The sequence below is a fragment of the Crocodylus siamensis genome, chromosome 5, assembly GCF_052110815.1.
Source record: "Crocodylus siamensis isolate JL-2025a chromosome 5, ASM5211081v1, whole genome shotgun sequence".
Classification (NCBI taxonomy): Eukaryota; Metazoa; Chordata; order Crocodylia; family Crocodylidae; genus Crocodylus; species Crocodylus siamensis.
Window position 1 is genome coordinate 46,573,514 of NC_143399.1, and position 6,060 is coordinate 46,579,573.

The following is a 6,060-nucleotide window of genomic DNA, read 5'->3' on the forward strand; positions in this document are numbered from 1 at the left end:
CAACAACAGAATCACCTCCTCCAGTAACATTCTCTGCATGTCACCATCTTCCTAGCAACAGGTGCTAGGTTACACAAGGTTCTTTTATTACTTCCATTTATATAGGCATGGATAATGCTAACAGGCTTTGCTGGCTTTTCCTTTCAAATGCTGGACTTGCAGTGCTTCTCTACTCAATTGTACTTATATTTCCCACATTTTCTCTAGCTCCTACAGGTGAGGATTCCTTCTGTGCTCTCCCTTACAGAGACCCTTTCCCCATACACTGCCCCCGTCTCCCCAGACATGGCATTTTCTGCAGTAAAGGTTCTTGTTGGCTGGCCTATTTTCCTAATCTCCTTAACCACAGAGAAAAGAGAGGAGGGAAGGTCAGAGAAGGATAGATCATGAAAGGAATGGAAAAGGTAGGTCATGTCAGATCATGACAGGACAGGAAAGAGGAGACAGAGAGGGAAAGAGAAAAAAAGAAAGGGGAAATGGGCAGTGGAGAGGACAGGACTGACTCATCTTTGTGGAAACCCTCTTCATATTGGTCTTTTGGCCTTTCCCATAGTGACCCTGTGAATGGCACAGAATGGTTCTCAAGAACTGTAATCAGCTAGAAATGAGAAGTCGCCACCTTCCAGAGGTCCTCTCAGCACTGCCAGCACAGCCACAGGAGGCTGGCCAACAGATTTCTACTGGGGAGAAGTGGCACTCCTAAACAAAGACTTCAGGTAGATTTCCTGTTAACTTAAACTTCATTGTAAGCAGCAGCTTTTCCTTCAAAAACAAAAGGAGACATTGACTGGCAGTCATATAGGAGATGCTAGACCAGGAGCTGGCCCCAGGAGACAGGGTGGAAAACAAGTGGTTGTACTTTGGGAAATGTGGTTTGGATGTTGAGAGAGACAGAAAACAAATGGTTGGACTGAACAAGGAGAGTAATAGAGGGGTTTGATCTAAAGAGTAGGTATAATCAGCTAGAGACTCAACAGATCAATGTGCAAGCAACAGGACTCAGATCCCAGCCCTCTACTGAGCTCACAGAACACACAAGCAGCAGTGAACGAAGCAAGGGGTTGGCTCATGCTCTGCACAGGAGAGGTCTGGCAACATACTACTTGAGCAATGAATCAGGTCAGAGAGCAATAAGGTGCATATTTAGGTTTTGGGGACATTTATTCCTGGTGAATTCAACTTTCCGTAGGAATATCCTCTTGGTATTTTCTTCTTATAAGGGCTGAGGACTTGCCTGGCTTAGATAAAGTTATCAATCTGTTGTCAAGAGCAGAATCTATTCTGGGAGTTACTTCCTGTCTCTCCAAGGGCTGGTGCCAGTCAGGTGCAAGAGGGTTTCTCAGGTGAGTTGCCTAGGCTTGAAATCCTGTGAAAAATAATAAAGTAGGGCTGTCCAACTGGCAGCCTTTGGGTTTAATGCAGCCTGTGAGGGGTTACTCTGTTGCTCCCCCGGTTGCTCCAGTTGCAGCAGCAGGTGGGTTCTCTAGGCTTTCCTTCTGACTTTGGCTTCCTGCACCTGCCTCAAGGGTCAACATGGCATGGCCCAACATGGCACAGTCCATGGTACTGAAGGAGCCTGCAGCATGGTGCAGCAAGGGAGCCTGCACACTGAGCTGAGCAGGGATTACACACACACACACACACACACACACACACACACACACAGGAACAGTGGGAATGGCCTCCACATGTTGAAGCGTTATAGAGGGCCCCGTTCACATGCAGTGCAGCTGGGGCTGGGGGAAGAGCACTCACACAGTGACAGCCCAGAGGACCCTTGGGTTGCACTACTGTGGCCCACGTCACGTGGGGCTCTTGCTTACATGGCCTGCACAAGGTGTGGTCCCTAGCTACTTGGAAGCTGTTTCTCTATTGTATGGGATCATGTATTAAAGACAGTGTAATAATGTATATGCACAGGGGAAAACCTTCATTCCTTTATTTCCTATCTTTTAAGTACCATTTTTTTTTGCATACCACATGCACCTTTTCCTCCAAAAAACATTATAAGTGAGGAAAAATGGTAACAACAGTTTCTGCTGCTTAAAGTTTGTACCACACAAACAGAAATGACTCATGCCTCCTGAGGGTGGGGGGGCACAGTGACCACTTGCAGGTGGCAGCAGCGGGGGCATGGTGGTAACTATCAGGGATCGCCCACAGGTAGCCGCGGTGATGTCGGTGGCAAGGGTGGGCCAAGCAGCGACCACTCGCAGGTGCCCATGGGGCGGAGGGAAGTAGCAAGCAGCGACCACCTGTAGATGCCAGCAGCAGCGTTGACAGCAGCCAACTATCAGGGGAGCATATACCACCCCCCCCACGTGCTGCCCCAACGCATCACCTATACAGACAAAAGTGAAAGTAAAGCCTGCAAGTGATCCACAGAGAGCAAAACAATGAGTAAGCTCAGTTCCCTAGCTGCTACTGCTCAGTTACTTACTACAAGGAAAGATCTGTTATTTCTCCATTCTGCCTTCCAAAACACGGTGTGCATCTTATTCCAGGGCATGTGTATGCAAGAAAATACAGTATTTGACTCAGAAATCTGAATAGTGTACAGTGGCATAGGTGATCTCTTTTATTAGACCAACTAGATTTTTGCACCTTTCTTTAATTTAAAATTTTAATTTGATTTACAAAAATCTAGTTGGCCTAATAAAAGAGATCACTTCTACCACACGTCCTGATTGCTTTTGCCTCTAGACCAATATGACTACAACCTGGATACCTTGTAGTACAGTATTTTCTATGCACTTTCCAAGATTTCTTTTAAAAAGAAAAGGAACAAACACAGACATTCTAACAAGTTGCATCATATTTATGTTCACATGCTGCACTGGCAGACTCTGAAATGTTGGATCCACAGTGCAGATCTCTGTCACTTGAGTTTATGGAGTTACTCAGAGTATGAATAGGACTACACAGGAGTAGGCCACTTTGCCAGGGGGCTTCATGGATGTTTATGGACTATGGGGGAATACTGAGACCCAGGAGTCTGGGGTACCATCCCAGATTTAGGAGGAAGGGAGGCACAGATTCTTCTGCCCATTTTCTTCCATCTTGATACCTTCTACCAGAACCAACCTGCTCCTAAGTTTTGTTTCTTCCCCAGCCCTGACTCCTTGTCCCTGTCTTCACTCCTCAGGCTTCTCATCGCAAGCCAAATTTCCCTGACTAAACACTCCTAAACACCCCTTTCAGCTCCTTGTGTGATCTGTTTCTCCCCTCCCCATGCTAGCTTCTAGTTATAATTTCAGTTTCTGGCCTTTTCATCCAATCTCACTCCTCATCCAGTTTCCCTCTTCCCTAGGTCCACTGAATGTCTCCCAGCAAGGCATCTTGCCTAGATTTATAGACTCCAAAAGATGGAGTATCCACCATTTCCATTGAATGTTGGTTCAAATTGTTTTTCACCCTCATTTTTTTGTGCTTTACAAGATAGAACTGGGGCTCTTAAGTCATTTTGATGCTTATAACAAATGTATCCTGAATGAAATTATAAGACCCTCCTTTGTCTAGTCTTATTTACCAAAGAAAAAGAAACAAAACCAACACATGCACACAGACAACATACAAATCTTTCTCGCTCTCACACACACACATGCACGCACGGGGCAGTTGCTTTATTTACATGTAAGAGCTAGGCACAACTATGAAGCTGTGTCTAGTTGTTATAACATGGAAATTAGGAAGCAAAGCCTGGGTGTGGAAGAAACCATAAGTATTAGTACAGGAACCAAAAAAGATAAGGTTACAACAGATTACTGAGTCAATAGGGCTTGTATTCCTCCCTACAGCTGTAGAACCTGGATGCTTTGGTTATTTGTACTTAATAAAAAAAACAACCTGTATTTTTGGTTGAGGAAAGAAGTCAATGCCCATACTCAAATCACAGATATTATTGTTTTTTGGAGGCACTTTCAGTTGGAGGCAAGGGAGAAGCAGCAGCCTCTGTGGGTGCATCTACATGTGCCTATTAATGCACAGTAATACGCTCTGGAGCTTCTTGCTGCCAGGCACATATCTGCACATTCACCTGAGATTGCAGCATGTTGAGCCAGGGTGGAGGAACCCTGACTGGCAGGGGGCCCTAGTGGTCAGCCTGCCAGCCTGGGGCTGTTTTCCCCCAGCTCAGCATGCTACAGAGGGACTGGCTGGGGCAAAAGGGTGCTTCAGTGCAGGGCTAGCCAGCAGGCAGCCCCCACAGCAAAGCACCCTCATGTCCCAGCCAGCCCTTCCAGCATCTATACAGGAGCTACTGTAGAGGGTTTTTTACAAGTACTATCCTGCTGCAGAGTAAATTAATTTACTCCAGCCAAATAGGGGCACACAGGTAGATCCCAAAAGATTTACTGTGCAGCTAATTAGTCCACTATGTCTCATGCAGATGTACCCTGTTAGAACTAGGAAGGGGAGCCTGCCTATCCAGACGGCTGCTGCTCACAGCAAAATGAGTCAAAAGGGTTTATAGAACAGCTAAGGTCACACTCTCTTCTTTGTTAGACTTTGTTAGTCCAGCAACATGTGTGAAGCAGACAGGAGGTTTTGTGTTTCTCTGGGTCTGGAGTGAGAACTGTATTTAAATTTTAATGTTATGTGTAAACATACCCAAGCTTAGTGTCCTGGACCAAGATAACCTCTCTTCCATCTGGGAAGGAAATAGGAAGCTCTTATTCATCATACCCACTGACATAAGACACGGACAAGATTGCACAGATAAGACACAGGTTCCACAAACCTATCCCACCAGCAAAGGAGTGCTAGAGGGCAGCTTGGGAGTGTGAGGTAGAATATAGGACACACCTCTACAGATACAGGAACACATAACCATCCAGAAAGGTTTTTCTTTTTAAAAATCTGTTCATATTTCACATTCCCACAAAAATATCTTTAACATAGATTTAAGGCAGCTGAAGTAATTAATTTACCCTTGCTGCAAAATATATATGGCATCAGCAATAAAAAACAAGAATTTAAAATGCAAGAAATGCTGAGTCACACCAATGCTCACAGACACCAGGCAGGTAGCTGGAGCACACTTTTCTATGCTGTATTGCTGCACCACCATCTACTGTGTTGTTGCTCACATCTGCTTCTGGCTTATTGCTTTGGTCATTGCTTTTTTGGTGTCTGTTTTAACACCCTCATCTACCTAGCTGAGGGTGCTGGAGTAGCTGTAAATATACCCAGCTAGAATCCTCTGCTGTACCCTAGCTAGCTTCAGGCGCACTTAGGACTGGGATGGACAGGAATGTTTCATCAAGCTCTCTGCCTTACACAGCTTCTCAGCATCTCTCCAAAACTGGATATAACTGAACACCAGCAGCCTCTGACTTTGCATCCATTGTGTTGTCTTCTATACCTGCCTCAGCTCCTCAGGAAGCCTGGCTGCTACACTCTCATCTATGTCATCAGCTGTATCAACCCTATTTCCGCTTGGCCTGTGGGCCTCAGAAATGAGTAAGGACAACACACACAAAAGGCTGCACAGTGGATGACACATGGTGAGATTCCATTATTTTGATATTTTCAAAAGATCCCAAAGTGGGTGGCCTGTTTCTGCCACTGCAGGCACTTCCAGGTCTGAGATCCAGCCACCGTGCTCCCATCCTGAGCACAAGTCATTGAACCAGAGGGCAGAAAGGAGATAAGCACCTCCTCCTTACAGAGCTGCATTGGAAATACAACCAAATAGAGCAATGAGAGGTAGGAATGTGCATTTGGGAGGAGAAAGATCTTGACCTGCTGCAGAACCCATGCACAGGGGTGCTGAATAGATGTAAACCCCCACAGACTGAAGAGTCTCTCCACGCCCCTGAATAGTGCTGGGTCTTGTCCTTGGGCACACCCAAACTCTCCACTCAAAATCCTTACTTACAAGTTTCAGAAAGTGAAGGAACAGCCCTGGAAGGAAGAAGCAACCTACACTCACTCCATGCTTTTATCTGCCCTGTACACTGTAAGCAGGAACAGGCAGGAGAGGAAAAGAAAACAAGAGGGTAGGAAGCAGATATGATCATTGATGCTATACACATTCTTCACTTATCCTGTGGGATTTCC